The sequence below is a fragment of the Salvia miltiorrhiza genome, chromosome 3 (assembly GCF_028751815.1).
Source record: "Salvia miltiorrhiza cultivar Shanhuang (shh) chromosome 3, IMPLAD_Smil_shh, whole genome shotgun sequence".
In the NCBI taxonomy this organism is placed as follows: Eukaryota; Viridiplantae; Streptophyta; class Magnoliopsida; order Lamiales; family Lamiaceae; genus Salvia; species Salvia miltiorrhiza.
The window spans coordinates 50,872,065-50,892,908 of record NC_080389.1 but is presented as its reverse complement, the minus strand read 5'-3'; the positions used below and the strand labels follow the sequence as shown (position 1 = coordinate 50,892,908).

The window sequence follows — 20,844 nt, the reverse complement described above, 5'->3', positions numbered from 1 at the left end:
TATTATCAATCATATCTATTATATTTGTCTTATTTTTTTAATTTAAATATAATTACATAATATTATACTATAATTTATCAACTGTAAATTGGTCATGCTAAATGAAAGAATACGTGCATACACACACTCCCTAGTATATAAAAATACTAATAGCACGTGTGCATGTGTTGGTCTAGCGGTAAGTGGTTAATGTCCAAAGTTTGAAATTTTGGGTTCGATCACTCGTAGCGCAATCATTAAATTTCTGTATTTATTTGTGTAATGTGTAATTTATATATATATATATATTACACATCTTATTTTAGCCCTTATATAGGGGTGGGCTACCGTGAGAGCACATCTTAAAATAAGAAATAAGAGCAATTTTTAATGTATGAATTTTATGTAGAACACGTATGAATTGTGAAAAATAATTTTTTGCTACCTTTGGGATTCGAACTCAGGACCATAAATTCATCCAACAGGATTACGAATCAACCGTAGATCTTGATGATCTAAGGGCTAAAAATTATTATTATTTTATATTTTAAGAAATGCTCTTATTTTAGCCCATATATATATATATATATATATATATATATATATATAATGATAGTATGAATGTTGGATACTAGAATCTAACTAACTTTATCAGAAATATAGCTAAATAAATATAAATATTGTACTCGATGCACACCAATACTTAGAAGATTGCCTTTAATATAATTAACTCAGAAATGTTTCTAAGATTGCATTAATTGTTTTTCTTTTCATTATTAGAGAGACAATTATTAAGATAGGGGAGTACAAGATATATCTATATATATGTTCTCCATCTAGAAGCTATAAGTAGTGTATGCCCACGTGTGAGTGCAATTAATTACTAGATCGCACGGACGCAGATATATCTATAAGTTGTGGTAGGATGCGCACGTGTGAGTGCTCATGAGATCGTACACAATCTTTTTGTTCTCCATCAAAATTATTAGTAAAAATTAAAAGCTTTTCCATCAAAATTATTAGCAATAATTAAAAGCTCTACTCTCTTAGAGCATCAGTATTGGCGATTACCTGATATAGGGGGATTACATTGGGTCAAGGAGCCTGCAGTGGGATGACATGATAGCTGACTTGATCTTTTTAGTTTTGATTTTTGTATTTTTTATTTAATTTTAATTGCACAAATATAAATAACACAATTTACTTCAAATTTAAATTACATTAATTTGAAAATCCTAAAAATTACATAAAAAAGGATTATTGCCGGAAAATACATGCAGTTTGTCAATTTTCTGGTTTATAACACGACTTTATAATTTGACCATAAAATACATCAATTTTCAATTTAATCGCAATTATAACATGACTTTATAGTCTGACAAAAAAATACACCAAATTTAAATTTATTCTCAATTATAACATGACATTGTAATTAATTTAGTATAATAATATCAAAGTTTAATACGTTAAATATTTTTAATTTTCTTTTCATCTCACAATATACTATATATATACATATACATATTATATACACACAAATGCACACACACACACACACACACACACACACATATATATATATATATATATTTGATTTTAATATTCTATTAATATATTACATTTATAATAAATATTTATTTATTTAAATTATGAAATTATAAAATATTAGGACCAATAAATAATTTGTAAACCATCAATATAATATATATATATATATATATATATATTATGAAATAATTAATCATCTAACTTAATCAATTAATTAATAATATTTTATACATAACAATTTAATATAAATACAATAAATATTAATACATCTATGATGAAAAATAATATAAATAAGGTCATGTTATAATTGAGAATAAATTGAAACTTGGTGAACTTTCTTGTCAGACTATAAAGTCATGTTATAATTGTGATTAAATTGAAAATTGATGTATTTTCTGGTCAAATTATAAAGTCATGTTATAAACCAGAAAATTGACAAACTACATGTATTTTTCGGCAATAACCCCTAAAAAAAATTACATAAATCTTAAAAATTTAAAGACATCCTAAAACAACTATTCCGGCTGTAGAGGTCCGAAAAGTGCTCAAACGTGCTCCATCAAATCATGTTGGAGCACAACATGCATTTGCCTATCTCGGAGAATTGCATCTCTTTGCACGTATTCCTCGAAGCAAATTGGGGATGTCGAGCACTCTCCGTTCGAGTCACTACTAGACGCCTCGTGTCCTGCTTCGTCATCTCTTCAATAGGCAGCTCTATCACCTTCGTTCTCCATAATCATGTTGTGGAGAATGATGCAACACATCATGATGTCCTTGAGATTCTTGACGTACCAACCTCGCGCCGAACTTCGAATGATTCCCGATCGAGCTTGAAGCACTCCAAAGGCACGTTCGACATCCTTATGTGCCGATTCTTGCATCTTCTTGAACCTCGCCTCCTTCGGATTGGTCGCCATCGGTGGACTCTTGACGAAACAACGCCACTTCCGGATATATGCCATCGCACAAGTAGTAGCCCATCTTGTAGTAGCGTTGGTTTGCCTGAAAGATCACCGCCGGCGCCATTCCATCCAACACGTCGAAGAAAAGAGTCGACTGGTTCAGAACGTTGATGTCGTTATTTGAACCAGCGACGCCGAAGAAGGCATGCTAAATCCACAGATCGTGGGATACAACGGCCTCCAAAATTAAGGTGGGCTCCCCTTGATCACCGCGTGTATATGCGTCGTGCCATGCATTTGGGCAATTCTTCCACGCCCAGTGCATACAATCAAGACTCCCGAGCATCCCAGGAAATCCGTGTCGCGCCTCGTGCATCTGAGTAAGGCGTTGGATGTCGGCAGGCATTGGACCGCGAAGATAATGGGCTCCGAAAGCCCGGATGACAGTCGTGCAGAACTTCTTGAGGCATAAACGCCCCGTCGTCTCGGCGACCTTGAGATACTCGTCAAAAGTATCCGCACTGACGCCGGTGGCTAATTGGCGGATAGCCGTCGTGCATTTTTGCAAAGGTGTAAGAGAGTTCCGACCTTGTGCATCATGGCTCATCTGAAAGTAAGTATCTTCACCTTGAACAGCCTCGACGATGCGCAAAAACAGCTCCTTCTGCATTCGAAAATGACGTCTGAAAAATGTAGGCCCGTACGTCGGATTGTCGTTGAAGTAGTCTTGCATAAGACGTAAATGGGCACCCTCATGATCACGGTAGACATATTGACAGTGATGAATAACACGTTCTGACGCTGGTTGGGAGTACATCGCAGCAAGCAACTGTTGCTGCTTCTAAAGCTCATCGGTGATCTTTTCCATGATCCCGTCGGACGAAGATGATGAAGTATCATCGAATTGCTCCATTTTTTAGTGTGTGAATGAAGGAAGAATAGATGAAGAATGGAAGAGAGAATTTTTGTGTGTGTGTTTGAAGAAGGAATAGAGAGGTATTTATAGAAAGGAGAAATAAAAAAATAAAGAGAGAGAGAGAAAGAGAGAGAGAGAATTGATCTTTTAATAGTCCTCAATGCATCCACACCGACACTCTGGACGAACTCGAGCCTCGTCCTATTGCCGTAGTCACGGCCTTGAACAGGGACTCGATTTCAAGACCCGAAGCTCTATGGATTTTATATGAGACGCATGCATTGCACATGTCTAATTAAAAGAAATTGAAATTAAAATTTTAAATAGTCGTAATTTTTTTTGTTTTAACTGTTGAACGATTCTTTTATTTATTTTTATTTTTTTATCAAATTTTCTCCAATGAGTACATGAGGAAAAAATTTAAAATGCCATAATCATTAAGTTGTATATGAAAAATATCTTTTTTTTAAGCAAAAGCCATCAGCATCAAAAGACACTCTACCTCACCTCCCCTTGTGTTTCCCTTGGAGTTAACTCCTTTTATGAAAAATTCTCTCCAATAAACACTCAATTTTGATAACATGGCTCGTACACCACTCATAGAAAATAGAAGAGAGAATTTATGAACATGTAGAAAATTTTACTGATGAGCAGCCTATATATATGGGATGATCCAGTATCCCACAATTTTATGTGTGCGTGTCCCATGCTTATATCTAATATTTAAAATCATTTTTATAAAAATAAAATTTATTACTCCCTCCGTCCACGATATCGTTTCCACATTGTGGACGGTGCGGGTTTTAAGAAAAGTGATGAATAGTAATAGATTGTAGTGAATATTATAGTGAGTGGAGTTTGGGTCTCACTATTATTGTGAGTGGAAGTCTGTGGACCCTACTTCTATAAATGAAAGTGAAAACGATATCGCGGACGGACCAAAATGACAAATGTGGAAACGATACCGCTGACGGATGGAGTATAGTACTATGAATTATATTTAATTAATTTTTATTTTAAAAAATTAATTTTTTTTAAAAAGTACTATATACCACGACTTTGAATTTATCACGTATTATTAGCTAATAAAAGTGAAATTAAATGATAAAAAATAAGTATATACCCTATATTAATGGAATAAACCCTAGTTAATAATCGCAAAATTAAACTAAATCATACAAAATTAAAATTTATATATATATATATATATATATATATATAGGGGAGCGCTTCAATGAGACCCCCTATTTTTAGTGAGACCTGAGACACAATCTCGTGTGTTTATTTCATCAATCCTATGGCTGATATTGTATTTAGAGGGAGAATTTTTTTTCTCAGGGTTCGAATCCTAGAGGGAGCGAAATATTTTAAATTTCGTTATTCATCAGTATATACTGTATTGTTCATCGGTATATAATGTCTTATTCATCAGTTTATATGTCTTATTCATTATCAATTTTTTAAATTTCGTTATTCATCAGTATATACTGCCTTGTGGCCCTTGTTCATCAGTATATACGTCTTATTCATTGTACTCAGTGTCTCACGAAAAATAGGGGGTCTCATTGGAGCGTGTCCCTATATATATATATATAAATAAAAAATGAGACATAAAGTGTGGTACACTGAATCTCATTCCTTATATATATATAGGCAACAAAACAAATCTTAATTAACAGCTAATGACTAAAAATAAGGAACAAACTTTACCGATGGACTCAACTAAGAAACTCCTCTAAACTAGGAGATGCATAAAGAAATTAAAACTCTTCAAACAGTTTAATCAACCAAGATGGAGAGTGAATGGAGAGAGGTGAGGAGGAGAGGGGTAGTTTTTTCCAATCACGACAGCAATCCGGTGAGGCACAGATACTATCCAAACACTAGGAATCCAAAGCACGGTGCTAGGAGAGGAAACAACTGGAATGATCTCACAAGATATGGGAACAGAGATCTTGATGAATCAAAAGTTACATTTTCTTCAACAATCTTCCTGAAGATTGTAGTATAGATTTTCTGAGAAAGAAGTTTGGCACAGTCAAGAAACCAGCAGACGTATTTTGTTCCGAGAAAGAGAGATCTAAAAGGAAAACCCTTCGGTTTTGTGAGGTTCGAAGGAGTAAACGATCCAGAAAGTCTGTTAGCGGAGCTCAATAAACTTTGGATTGGAAGCTTCAAAATCAGAGTGTCTAAACCCAGATTTGAGAGAGAATCAAAGCTGGAACATCCAAAAGAAAAGGAACCATCCAGATTTGTTCCGAGGAAGAATGGGAGTGGGCACGGGATGCATGACGCCAAGAGAAAATTGGGAGTTTCCTTTAAAGAAGTTCTGACGGGGGTTAAAGAAGGAGATTTGTGTGCAGATGAGGTGATACAATTTAAACCTATGGAAGAGGAGACGAGGTGGCTTGAGGGAGCATTTACCGGATTCATCAAAGAGGAGTTCCTTTGGGAAAAGATTAAGAATGAAATCAATAGCGAATGCTCAGGAAAACTTAAGGTCTCATCGTTGGGTGGAAGTTTGATTCTTATCAGGAGTACTTGTGAGAGTCCTACAGAATTGGTCTTAAAGGAAATGGACGAATGGTGTTCCTTCTGGTTTCAATGGAAAAGGAAGTGGCAGTATGTGGATGTGCACCAACAACGGGTTATTTGGACTAGATGGCTGGGAGTTCCACTTCATGCATGGAACTCGCGCTTCTTTGATATTACGAGTGCTAACTTTGGGATGGTTCTTAAATTGCATGAAGCTACAAAAACGAGAGAAAAGCTGGATGAAGCTTTCATTCAAATTTCTACGGGCCTGAAGTCCATTGACAGAGTTTTGGAATGCAGCATTGACGGTGCAAGCTTTCATATCCGCATCGAGGATGTGCATGATAATTCTTTTCTTGCATCGAAAACTTTGACGGACCAAATCGAGACAGATTCATATTCGAAGTCAGGGTGGTCTTGGGAGGAAGATTCAGCGCTGCCGGCCGACGCGACGATCGGAGGGGGGGAGGGGCACGTTTCGGTAGATTGGGACGATTCAGTTTCCCAAGAGGCAAACCCTTCGACTCCTGAGCCCAACTATGTGGGCGGCACAGATTCCAAATTTCCAAATAATGAGGAGGCGGTGTGGAGGGGATCGAGGAAGATTTTAATTTCGACAGGTCTTCAGGGGCAAAATCAATCGGACACCGAAGGTGGGCTGCTTCTTTCTCAAAGCCCAAAAATATGTTTGGCAGCGGAAGAGACTGAGGCCCAAATGCTTGCTGAGGACGGCCCAACGACTCTCAATACATTCTCGGCCCAAGGAAATGAGTTTTGTACTGTCGCTGAAACCCTCCTCACCCAGTCAATCACAGCAACCCCAGATCAGACAGAAAAATATGAGAATCCATTGATGGAGAGGGAAGAGATGCAGGGTGGAGAGGAGAACGGAAAGAAGGAGCCGACCATCGCTCAAAACGCTCTGAACAGTGAAGAAAACTATCCAAACAGAGAAGGGGAGAGCGAAAGAACTGATGACTCTCAGACACAAGGAAGGGAGGTGGATTCGATACAGGCCCAAAGAAGAAGGAAGGGGAAGAATCGCGACCAGAGTCTAAAGAACAACAAATTGAAGGCACAACCCCCCAAAAGGAAGAAAATCGCCCAGAGCAGAGGCGACGAAAGAAAAAGATGGGGGCGTTCATCTCAAATATGGAAAGTGAGAAGGACAATGAAGTTGATGAGGACAAAGAGAGAAGAGATCAACCAGAGAGAACTGACACCGAAAATGCAAACAAAAAAAGCTCAGAAAGTCAGGAAATCTGGAAATTCGGGAAAGAGCTTGGCTTATCAAGTGTGCTGCCGGACGAAGAAATGGCTTTACAGATCGAGAAGCAGATTGAGAGGCATTGTCAGGTAAAGATGGGAGACAACCAAGTTAGTTAGCCATGAATTTACTTTCCTATAATATTAGGGGCTTGGGGAGTGTCGCGAAACAAAAAGATGTTTGTGATATTGTCAAATTGCAGAAAGTGGATTTTTGTTGTTTACAAGAAACGAAAATGGAGGTTTTTTGCTCACTTTTCTGTAATACATGGTGGGGAATGAATAACTTCGATGTGGCTGTCAAGAATTCAGCTGGGAGGGTGACTCATCCAAAAACACCTAACGGATGGACTCGAATTTATACGAGGTCGTCCTAGGGCGGTAAGGTGACTCAAGTCGTCTCACAGGGAAGGCTTAGCAGGGCTCTAATTGTGTTACTCACAAGAAACTGAAAGAAAACCTAAACACTCTAATCAGGTAGTTGGGTCTGACACTCTCTCTTTAAATCTAGGCGTAATTAAATAAAGCTTGTAAAATTATCTAATGCAGAATCAACAGAAAGCACATAAATCTATCTAGGCGAAAAATAGGAAGCAGATTAAGAACGCAGGGAACTAATAAACCTAGGGTTCTAACTAGCAATCTAGAAAGCATTAGATAATTCAATCAATCATAAACAACGATTATCTAGGCGAGAATAAAGAACAAATAATTCATCAAGTAAACTCGAAGCAACGATAATCTACGCAAAGGAAATAAACTAGCATTCAATCCAATAGAAAACATAAACTGAAATCTTACAGCGAGAACGATCCAAAACTTCTATCCGATGTAATGAAACTAAAATGATCTTCAATCTACAAGCCAAAAGATGTTTGTTGATGGTTTAACTACTCTAAAACTAAGGGAAATCAAGTGAAAATCGCCTAGGAGGCTGATGGGGTCGAGAGAGTGAAGAAAAACCCTAAAAATGGGTTTTTATACGGAAATCCGTAACTGCCCGGATTTGGCCAGGGACGGCGGCGCCGTGGACGGCGGCCGCCGTGGGACGGCGCCGCCGTGAGGGTGCTTCGCAGAATCCTCCAAAAAGGGGCACGGCCCGCGCCGTGGGGCAGCGGCTGGCTTCATGGCGGCGGCCGCCGTGGAACGGCGGCGGCCGTGAGCTCTGCCTCCGAAACTGCTCCAAACGATGCCAAAACGCGCGGCTGCTCCCGATTCCTGCACACAACAGTAATACACCCAAATAACATCGAGCAAGTGAAGAATAGATCAAAAAGACACGAAGCATGCTCGAATGCACAACAAAAAGACCCGTAAAATCATCACAAAATAGGGCTAAACAACCCCCCAACACTTAAATCCTTGCTTGTCCTCAAGCAACAATCACAACATCGAAAGGAAATCCACAAGCGATTCTTCTCACCAAGCAAACACAAACCAATCCAAGTCCTTCAAGATATCAATGCCTCCCAATCAAGTGTTCAAAGCTAAGATTTAAAGTGCAACAACAAGGTGATACAACTCAATCCGATCAGACCCAATTCTCCGCTAAGGGTGAATTTCCTAATGCAATTTCCTTTACAATCATATCTCATTCCTTTTCATATTCTTTCACTTTTTCACAATACACTTCTCATTTTTTTTTTGGTCAAGTTATTTTCGCTCTTAATAGATGGGCCATAATTCACGAGATTGCACTTTTGGAGGTGATCCAAAATATTCTCGTGTGGTTTCCCATGCTCATAATGAAAACATTAGAGGAGCAGAGACCCAGACTATCAGAAACTCAACAACCAACCAAACAATTCAAAACAGAGACAGATATTAGGAAATTGCACTGAAAACACTCCCCTTAGCATCTACCGGACAAATCACGTCAAGAGTTGCTCATCAGGGTGTTGCACCAAAACCTTAAACTAATTACACTTCATTGGGAACAAATCAATCAAGAAGACAAGGACAACAAACCACACAGACACAATCCAGAATCGCCAGTGAACTACCATCAATCATGCGATGTACTTAAAAACAGGCAAGAAAACAAGAGAAGGGGACCATTCACCCCAACACAATAAAGCCCAAGAACACAACAAGAAGACACCCACAGGATTTACAACTACCAACAAACACCCCCCCCCCACGCTTAAAATCTGGCACTGTCCTCAGTGCAAACAAAAAGAGGGGTGAAAGAGGAACTTCCCTAAATACCGATCCAGTGGTGAGTCTGTAGTGTCCCACGATGTCTGCCCAACTCGCATCCCAGAACAAGCACTCCCCAACGCAACAACCTGCACCAAACAACAGAAACAAAAGAACTCAAACACAAGCAAAACGAAAGATAAACGAAAACAAGAAAAAGCAAGAAAACATGGGTTACCTCCCATGCAGCGCTAGTTTTAAAGTCGCCAGCCCGACTAGGAGAACCGCTTAACCAAAATCCGATTGAAGCTCTAGCTGCCTTAACGCCCTTGTAAACATAACTTCTTGAATTGCAGCTGCGGGTCCTCCAAATGAGCGTTCCATGCTCATATCATGAGATGGTCCTCTATCCACCCATCCAAGGAGATCGAGTGACACAACCTCATCGAACTTCTCTTCTGGTAGCAAGGCAGACAGAAAGCCTTGCTCTATATCACCTTCCTCGTGCAGCTTATCCAGAGATTTCTGCTCAATGTCAGCCTCATCCTGCAAGATAGCTAGGAATTCCTCCACAATCTCGTCCTCCTCCTGTAACTTACTAAGGAGTTCCTGCACAATACAATCCTCATCCAAAGCATCAAATGTTTCAACATAAGAGCAGATTTGAATTAAGGAAGTGGGGGTAGTAGGTTTTTGATCAAAAACAGAGAAAGTTACCGCTCTACCTGCCCCTACCATACTTACAGTTCCCGTACCCACATCGATGCGAGTATGGGTGGTAGCCATAAAGGGTCGGCCAAGTAGCACGAGATGCCCATTCTCGCCTCTAATCCCTTTTCCCTCATCAAGTACAACAAAATCAACCAAAACACTAATCCCCCTCACAACAACCTCAACATCCTCAACCAGGCCCCGTGGGCTACTAATGGAGCCGTCAGCTAGCTCTATCTTCATATTCGTGCATTTCAGCTCTTTATTTCCCAACCTCTCAAAAATATCAAGCGGCATCAAATTGACTGCCGCGCCCAAATCAAGCATTCCAAACACCTTTTCATCCCCACCTAAGCTAATATCAAAAATAAAGCTACCTGGATCTCCTTGCTTGGGTGGTGGTTGGTCTGGTGCCACAGTGACGGGTGGCAGTGGCTCACTGGGGCATTGGGTAGCCTTGATTGTCTGCACAGTTTTGCTTCTCCATCTCCCCATGGTTATTGGGGCCTTGTCCTTGACTACCTCGACGGCATGAGCTTGATGCGGCTGTTTGTCCTGGTTTGGGAACTTCCCAGTTGGCTGTTCTTGCTGCAGCTGATTCAGGGCTCCTGTTCGTTGCCCAACTGTAGTCTCGAGGCGCTTGATGGTAGCACTCTGAGCCTCCATCGCCTGTTTGCTAGCTTGCATGAAAGCTTGCATCTGATCTTCCAATAAGGAGCCTGGAGATTGGTGCTGCTGAGGTGGGTAGAGCTGCTGCGGCTGCTCGAAATTCCCTTAGTTGCATGGGGAATTGCTGCGGGGATAGGTAGGATTGTTGTTGGTTTTGATAACCTATAGGCTGCTGAACTTGACAAAATTGAGAACTCTGCCCATGTCCTTGCATGTGACCTTGGTTTGATCCCGACCCTTGGCCAGGGGCTTGGTTCCTCCATCCCGAGTTCTGCTGATTTCTCCAACCCGAGTGGGAGCTCTGTTGCCCCTGATTAAACATGGGCCTCTGTTCAAATTGAGGCCTCCCCGGGTAGCTCTGAGCAGCGTAGACCTCTGCCCCTCCTTCGGATGTGAACTCCCCCATTCGATGGCATTCGTTGGTTCCATGGCCAAATTCGCCACATATGCCACAACCTTCTGCTGGTGTTGCGCGAATGGGTGGAGCCTCCCCCTGATTCATCCTGAGGTGCTGTACTTGCCTCATCAAGTCCGCTACTTGCTTCTGAAGCTCATTGTTCGGGGCTACTGCATTGGCTTCGACCCTCCTTCCTCTGACTGATTTTTGTTGAGAACTCGCTGCTAGTGTGTTGAAAATCTCCTTGAGCTCATCAGCTGTCTTCCGGGCAATGTTGCCCCCTGCTATACTGTCCACCATAAACTGTGTCGTCTGAATCAATCCGTCATAGAAGAACTGCATCAACATGACGGGTGCTAGCTGGTGGCGGAGGAGCTCTTGGAATCTCTCCCAAGCCTCGTGGAGAGGCTCGTCGGCTCCTTGCATGAAGTTCATTATTTGAGTCCTAATCTCTTGTGTCTTGTGATTAGGGTAATATTTGAGCATGAACTTCTCACATGCCTCGCTCCACGTGGTTATGGAGTTTGGCGGCAGGGACAGCAACCACGTCCTCGCCCGATCTTTGAGTGCATAGGGTAAGCACTTGAGTCTCAACTGATCCTCGGTGAGCTGCAACAGTGTGAAGGTCTGTACTTGCGTGCAGAAGTCCCGGATGAATTGTAGAGCATCCTCGCTCGGCATCCCATAAAAGAGCGGCAGCAGGCTTGAGTCGTTCGGCTTCAGATTATAATTCCGGACTGCCGTGGGAAGCACTATCGCCGACGTGCTAGTGTTCCCGATAACAGGCCTGGAAAAATCCCCCATACACTGTACATTCTGCTCCGCCATGACTTCTTGGTCGAGACTGGGATAATCCTCTTCACAATCTTCCTCTGGATACTGCGATTCCACAAAGTTTCTCGAACTGGACTCGGACTCCTCCTCCAGGCTAGAGAGGACCTCACGAGGTCGGTGAATGTTGTCAAAGTAAGGTACTAGCTTTCTCTTCAAGCTGCGGCGACCTTGCATACACAACACTAGCAAACCAAATCAAACGCACCGGAGGGAGAAAATAACCAAGTCAAAAGAAAGGAATAAAAATAAACACGGAAAACAATGCAACACAATCAAATGCCTAAAGCCTTCCCCGGCAACGGCACCAAAATTTGACTCATCCAAAAACACCTAACGGATGGACTCGAATTTACACGAGGTCGTCCTAGGGCGGTAAGGTGACTCAAGTCGTCTCACACGGAAGGCTTAGCAGGGCTCTAATTGTGTTACTCACAAGAAACTGAAAGAAAACCTAAACACTCTAATCAGGTAGTTGGGTCTAACACTCTCTCTTTAAATCTAGGCGTAATTAAATAAAGCTTGTAAAATTATCTAATGCAGAATCAACAGAAAGCATATAAATCTATCTAGGCGAAAAATAGGAAGCAGATTAAGAACGCAGGGAACTAATAAACCTAGGGTTCTAACTAGCAATCTAGAAAGCATTAGATAATTCAATCAATCATAAACAACGATTATCTAGGCGAGAATAAAGAACAAATAATTCATCAAGTAAACTCGAAGCAACGATAATCTACGCAAAGGAAATAAACTAGCATTCAATCCAATAGAAAACATAAACTGAAATCTTACAGCGAGAACGATCCAAAACTTCAATCCGATGTAATGAAACTAAAATGATCTTCAATCTACAAGCCAAAAGATGTTTGTTGATGGTTTAACTACTCTAAAACTAAGGGAAATCAAGTGAAAATCGCCTAGGAGGCTGCTGGGGTCGAGAGAGTGAAGAAAAACCCTAAAAATGGGTTTTTATACGGAAATCCATAACTGCTGGATTTGGCCAGGGACGACGGCCGCCGTGAGGGTGCTTCGCAGAATCCTCCAAAAAGGGGCACGGCCCGCGCCGTGGACGGCGGCCGCCGTGGAACGGCGGCGGCCGTGAGCTCTGCCTCCGAAACTGCTCCAAACGATGCCAAAACGCGCGGCTGCTCCCGATTCCTGCACACAACAGTAATACACCCAAATAACATCGAGCAAGTGAAGAATAGATCAAAAAGACACGAAGCATGCTCGAATGCACAACAAAAAGACCCGTAAAATCATCACAAAATAGGGCTAAACAGAGGGCAGGGGGAATTGCATGTATTTGGAACAGAGAAGTCTTCGAGGCTTCCAGTAAATGGGAGATTAATGGAGCAGTTGTGGTTAACGGCAGATGGAAACTAGGTAATATTGACTGTTGTATCATTAATGTTTACGCCCCTGCTGACACGGGGGATAAATTGAGACTATGGGATGCTCTTCGTTCCATTGTGAATCAAAATGCGGATAGATGCGTATGTGTTTTGGGAGACTTCAACGCAGTGAGAAGAAGGGAAGAGAGAGTTGGTGGTGGCGAATCCTATGGCGTGGCAGATTCAAGACACTTTGAATGCTTTATCCGTGATAGTGATCTGGTGGAAATCAGAACTCAAGGGCGGAAATTTACATGGTATAAACCGAATGGGACATGTAAAAGCAAGCTGGATAGATTTCTCATTAACGATTTGTGGATGAGAACTTGGGAGGGGTCTTCAGGGCGTGGATTACAATGATCACTTTCGGATCATTGCCCTATTTTACTCACGACAAAAACTGAGGATTGGGGACCGAGGCCTTTCCGTTTTCTTGATGTTTGGGTTTCCCATCCAGAGTTTGAGCAAGTGGTTAAGAAAGTGTGGTCAGAAAATAATGTCGAGGGATGGAGATGTTTTGTCATTAAAGAGAAACTCAAAAGGCTCAAAGAGGAATTGAAGGTTTGGAACAAAAGATCTTTCGGAATCATCGATGACAGAATTCAAGGTTTGCAGTCAGAACTTTAGGATCTGGATCATAAAGACGAAATCAACGAGCTGGAGGAAGTTGGAATCATTAGAAGAAATGAAGTTCAAGCCAATCTTTTCATCCATATGAAGGACAAGCAGTGCATTCTGAAACAGAAAGCCAAAATGAGATGGCTCAAGGATGGAGATCTCAATACCGGGTTCTATCACCGTGCCATTTTGGGAAGAAGGAAAAAAAACGAAATTTCTGGACTCTACTTTGGGAATCAGTGGATTTCTAAGCCTGAAGAAGTTAAAAGCAAGATTAGAGATCATTTCGAAATGTTCTTTAGAAGCAAGAAACGACAGCTCCCTTTCTTACCAGAAGACTTCATGAAAAGGAAGCTCTCCGATGCAGAGAAAACCTGGATGATCCGAGATTTTGAAGCTAAAGAGATCAAGGAGGCAGTTTGGAGTTGTTCTGGAGATAAGAGCCCGGGTCCGGATGGTTTCAATTTTACGTTCTGGAAATCGGCGTGGTCTATTGTTCAGGAAGATCTTGTTCAGGTTATGAGGGAGTTCCATGCGAACGGGAAAATCCCCATGGGAAGTAATGCATCTTTCCTGGTTCTCATACCGAAGAAAGAAGGAGCGGAGTCCCTTGATGAATTTAGACCTATATCGCTGATTAACAGTTTGTATAAGATCATTGCAAAAATATTGGCTGGAAGAATGAAGACAGTCATGGGCTCGATCATCTCAGATAATCAAAGCGCTTTCGTGAAAGGACATTTTATACTCGATGGAGTGGTTATCCTTAATGAGGCAATTGCGGAAGCAAGAAAGAGGAAAATGGGCCGAATCTTTTTCAAGATTGACTTCGCCAAAGCTTACGATTCGGTTGAATGGGACTTCCTTGACTCGCTGCTCGTGAATCTCAACTTCGATCATAAATGGCGAATTTGGATAAAAGGATGTTTATATTCAGCCTCAGCAAGTATTCTGGTAAATGGATTGTCTACAGGAATGTTTAGAATGGAGAGAGGCCTCCGGCAGGGTGATCCCTTGTCTCTATTCCTGTTTCTTATTGTCGCCGAAGGCCTTAATGCTTTGATCGAAAGAGCGACAGCAAGACAGCTCTTGATTCCTGCTTTGGTTGGGAGAGAGAAGATACCGATCTCACATTTACAATATGCCGATGATACGATTTTTATCGTTGACTTGGAAGACAGAAATTTGATTGCTCTGAGGAATATTCTCCTTCTCTTTCAATTCCTTTCGGAATTGGCTGTGAACTTTGGAAAGAGTAGTCTTATGGGCATGGGGGTGGTCGATGAGAAAGTTAAGAGATGGGCGACGACACTTAAATGCAAGGAGGGCTCCTTCCCTTTCAGTTATCTTGGAATTAAAGTCGGAAGTCGCCAGAATTCTCCTGTTGATTGGAACTTCTTGGTGGACAAAGTGTGAAAGAAAATCGGGGGGTGGAAGAAAATATCGTTGTCTCTGGCAGGACGCATCACCTTGATTAAAGCAGTTTTACAAGCTATCCCGGTTTTCCAACTCTCCTTTTCTTTTATTCCAAAAACAGTTGTGAGAAATCTTGTTTCTGCTTTTGGTAAATTCTTATGGGGGGATGTGGGGATTCAAGGAATATTGCTTGGATCAAGTGGAATGAGTTGTGCTCTAGTAAACAAGAAGGGGGCTTGGGTTTTCGAAATCTTGAATGGTTCAATAGAGTGCTGGTGCTGAAATGGTTATGGAGATACTTGGTGAGTGGGGAAGAGCTGTGGGCAAGGGTAATTAAATCTGAGTATGGAGAATTGGAGTGGGGGGAAGATGGGCAGTGTTGGCTGAGGACGAGAGGACGGATGACAGGCTGGTGGTCGAAAATTGTTGAGAAAGGAAGGGGAGGGGAACATGAGAGATGGTTTTCTGAGAATATCTCACGTGATCTCGGGAATGGCTTGGGTATTAGATTCTGGGATGAGGTGTGGGCGAGAACTAGACCGTTGAAATTTTTGTTCCCAAGATTATTTTCGTTGAGTTCAGATCAGCAGGGGCTGGTCGGAGAGTTTGGAAAATAGGGTGGGAGAGGAGTGGAATTGGGAGTTCAGGTGGAGAAGAGATTTGCGTGAGAGGGAGATTGGGATGGTTAACAATCTGCTGCTTGTTATCTCTACTTTGGCTCCTTGTGCAGGAAAGAAGGACGGATGGAAATGGAAAGCAGCAAAAGATGGAATTTTCTCAACCAAGTCGGCTTATGAGGCCATTTCAAAGGAGAAAGGCGAGATGGCATCTAATCATCACGAGGTGTTGGCCCAAATCTGGGAGGCGCCAACTCCACATAAGGTGAGGGTTGTTGCATGGAGAAGCTTGAGAAATAGATTGGCGACGTGTGACAATTTGGCGAAGAGGAATGTTACGATTAAAGTGGAAGAGAAGTGGTGCAATGCTTGCGTGGGTCATGAAGAGACGGTGGAACACATGTTTCTTCATTGTCCAAAAGCCGATCAAGTCTGGGATCAAATTCAGCAATGGCTCAACATCAAAACGGCAAAGCCACAAGGTCTTTCTCAACATTTTTTGTCTTTTACCCATGGCGACAAAGGTAAGAAAAGCAGAAAATTTTTGAAAGCTCTATGGGTTGGAATAATTTGGCTGCTATGGAATTATAGAAATGAAAGTAGGTTTGAAGGAAAGGCGTGGGATACACAAAAATTTGTGTTGGATGTAAAAGGTAGACTTTGAAGTTGGAACAAGACTTTCCAAATGGTGGAAGTGAATGTTCCTTTTTCTTTGTGGTGCTCCCGAGAATACTCACTCCCCTCTTTGTAACTGTTTTGGTACTACTGGTACCAATTTTCTCAATATATTGCACTTTTATTGATAAAAAAAAAAGGAGATGCATAAAGAAATAGCAAACACCCATTGGACTTGGGCTAGCATTAGCCAAGTCAGTTGATTCAACAAAATTTAATAATTTCCTGTGTGCATTAGAGCTTCCACAGTGGTTGAGTAAGCTCCTTACTCTATAGAGTTGGGGGATCACTTATGAGTAAGGAGCCCACAGAGGAATGACTCATCCTTTTACTCTATCTTATTCTCTTACTCTATCTTTTTAATTTTGATTTTTGAATTTTTTATTTAACTTTATTTGCACAAATTTAAAAACCTACAAATTACATAAAAAAAATGAGGCACTCTCCCGTGCAACCGGTTGCACCATGCAACTGGTTTATGAATGACACTATTTCAACATACTAATGTACACTTGAACATCTTCAAGTGTCATTTGTAATTCAAGTATCATTTGTATGTTGAAATAGTGTCATTCGAAAATGTTCAAGTGTCATTTCCCGAATGAAGTAGTATCATTTTGAAAACCAGTTGCACGGTGCAACCGGTTGCACAGGAGTATTTGTGTAAAAAAATTACATAAAACTTAAAAATTTAAAAACATAGCCTAAAATAACTATTCCGGCCCTAGAAGTCTGAAAAGTGCTCAAACGTGATCGATCAAATCATGTTGAAACTAGAGAAATTGGAGATATTTATAAAAAGAAAATGAAAAAATAATGAAAAAAAAATGAGAGAAACAGTCAAATGACCGTTGGAAACAAATAAAAAAAAAGGGAAAAATCGGCTAAAGAGCCGTTAGATTCGAATTTCAGAATTTAATTTTTTTTTTTAATTCCAGCGCGTTAAGATATGCGCTCATCACCACAACCTTCAAGTCATAATCGAAAAATTGAGTAATACTCGAGTAAGCAACACCCTGCAGTGGCTTATTCATTCTCTATCTTACTCGAGCAAGGGAGAACGAGTATACCACTGTGGATGCTCTTAGCCAAGCTACAACTGAACCTGTCTAGCCTATAAGTGTTAATTTGATTTTACAACTCACTGTTCGGATCTTCGTTGATCTCCAAATTTTTTGACAAGTGTTAATTTGATTTTAAAAAATAAAAATAAAGAATAAGTAGGAGTATTAATAAAATGAGAGAAGAAAGCTGCGTGTGTAGCTATTATCAAAGATGGGGAAGCAGAAACAGAAACGAGAGGTAATATATAAATGAGGTTAATTGTGGTATATAAACCAAAAAAACGATCGAGTCATAATATAAATTAATGCATAATAGTAGCTAGAATGAGCATCCTCTATAATTAGGTAAAAACTTGTATATATATAGAGAGAGATATCAGTTCCCATTGTTGAGTATCATCGTGGGTAGTTTGGCGTTGCAACAGCACAACTTCATCATCTGTGTAGCACTGCATACCACTAAATCCATCACTAACGTCGTAGCCTTGCATCGTCGGAAATTGATGCGCTGCCAGCTGAGCTCTCGTCTGCATCAATTCATCTTGCAAATGCACCACCTGCAAAAACAGATTCCTTTTCACGTCTAACGTTTCACTCCCATTACTAATTCATGCAATGCTATTCAACTCAACATTCCCAAAAGGCCACATAATACGGATCCACCTTAATTATGATAATCAATAAATTCTAAGTAGGGTTAATTGAATTTTCGTCAATCTTTATCTTCCATGAAATGTGAAAGATAAAAGTAGTGCAAGAAGTATATGATGCGGAACAGAGGATCTGGTGCAAGTGGAAAAGAGATAATGAACCTGTTGCGAAGATGTGAGCAACGCAGCCATGAACAGGATTGCGGATTCTTGCTTGAGCTTCGTAGGCAATGGTGACGATGGCGTCGAATCGATTGGGGAGGGGCAGTTGCCAGCAGCATTTTAGAGGCATTGCTGGCTCCGAACACCAAAGTGAGGCGCGAATACGCATTCCGCCTCACATTTCCGTCGCAGCCGCACGGTGAGCTGCTCATCTCGCCAACCATGCAGAACCAAATCGAACAGATTTGCTGCACTCATAGCTCAGCCCTTCCTTATATACTCTCTCCGTCCCGCCCAAGATGCTACATATTCTTTTTCGGGCCGTCCCAACGAAGATGCTACATTTCTATATTTGGCAAAAATAAGAAAATTTTAAACACTTAATTAACACTAATTAAGTATTTCTTTATTACTTTCTCTCTCCTACTTTATCACTTTATTACCTTCTTATGTTAATTTATTCTATAAATCAATTACAAGTGATAAAGTGGTAATTGACGTGACATAATCGACAAGGGAATAAAATGACGTATGTGATGACACATCACAACCACTATTCGAAATTATGCAAAATCAGATTATTCGGCTAGTCATGTAGTAGTAAATTTGGTCGGAATCTCGATTGATAGCAAAATCAGATTAAATTAATAGTTCAATAATTGTCACGCTAATTTTTAAAATTTGTATGCAAAATCAGAATATGATGAAAGTTCAATAATTACCACGCTATCTTTCAAAATTTTATGTTACTTATTATAGTTTGTATGCAAAATTAGAATATTTTGATGAAAGTTCAGTAATTTTCATGCTATATTTTAAAAAATTTATGCAAAATCGGAATTTGATGAAAGTTAAGTACTATTTTACAAATAATTAATTTTTTTAATAACTTTTTAAATTATCGTGTAAAATTTAATCTACCTATGTAATTGAGACGGGATGGAATATTAATTTTTTGCTGGTTAGTGTAAGAGCATCTCCAATGGTACACCAAATCTCATTTTGGTGTACCAAAACCTCTCCAATGGTACTCCAAACTCAAACCCAAAATGGGTTTGGGGCCACCATATCAATAGTATTACACCAAATTTGGTGTTGCACTATTCACTACACCAAATCACTTTATTGAATTCTATAAATTGCAAACTAACCCCTCTTCTTGGTGAATATTGAGTTCTATAAATTGTAGTATCTTTTTCTTATTTAATAATAATAATAATAATAATAATAATAATAATAATAATAAAAATAGATTAATTTTTAATTACGTGACTTATTAAACTGTATAATATAAAAATATTTAAACCAATATTAATAATATAAATACCACATGACATAAAAACAACATAATTAAAATTACACAACATAATTGAAGATGAACGCGAGCTTACTACTCAAATTCAAGTTGCTACAGATGCACCACTACCAGAGGTTGAGACGGCGACAGATGAAAATGCTCGATTTCAAAAGTTTCTATCTTGATATAGAGCGATAAGAAATAAAGATGCTCACTTCGACCTTCGGAATGAGTTAATTGAGCATTTGTGGGAAGAATATACTAATTTAGTGTCTTGAATTTTATGTGTATGTTGGTTTGTTTGTTGTATTTTATTTTTCAAGTTATGTAATATTTAATGGATTTTGATGAATTTAATTTTAAATTTTTGTAGTTTTTGCTTATTTAATAATAATAATAATAATAATAATAATAATAATAATAATAATAATAATAATAATAATAATAATAAAAATTAATTTCGGTATATTATTTAAAAGAAATGTATAATTTGAAAGAAATATATAGGTATGATTGAATAAGTATAAAAAGTAAGTGGAAAGAGAATATTTGAAGAATATTTTTTTGGGTTTGAGTTTGGTGTAAATGGTAAAATGGTTGGAAGTGACATATACTGTAAAATGGGTTTGGATTTGGTGTAAATGGTTGGAGATGGTCTAAGATTATATACTTGATAATGGGTATTGAATTCGTTTCATAATGGGTTGTTATAAAAAAGTAACTTAAATTGTTTTAATTTGTTTTCCGCCGAACGCTGCATCTTGGAACTGCCGATAATGTTTTGTTGCTTTCTGGTAAATTGTTTTTCTATATGCAATTTGTATTTATTTTATCAACGACTCTTGATAAGGCACTAATAATTGGTGATTAGTGTATAATGAATTGTTTGAGCACTTTCACGATGATAGTGTTTGATGAAGCTTTGTATTGTATACGTGGGAATTGAATCGAATTTTTTTATCTATGTTTTATATTGTATTTTTGTATGCATATTACAATTAATAATAATCATAACAGTAGACGATAATGATACAATCGAAGACCGAATAACC

The 20,844-nt window shown here is 39.5% G+C and overlaps 1 long non-coding RNA gene across 1 annotated transcript; it reads right to left on the bottom strand.

Annotated features, from left to right (window-relative positions):
* Nucleotides 1-17,925: 17,925 nt before the first annotated feature.
* On the bottom strand, nucleotides 17,926-18,742 carry LOC131014186 (uncharacterized). The gene is made up of 2 exons (XR_009098095.1): nucleotides 18,496-18,742; nucleotides 17,926-18,240 (listed from the first exon to the last, which is right to left on the bottom strand). It is a non-coding gene; the product is annotated as an uncharacterized LOC131014186 (long non-coding RNA).
* Between the last annotated feature and the right edge of the window lie 2,102 nt (nucleotides 18,743-20,844).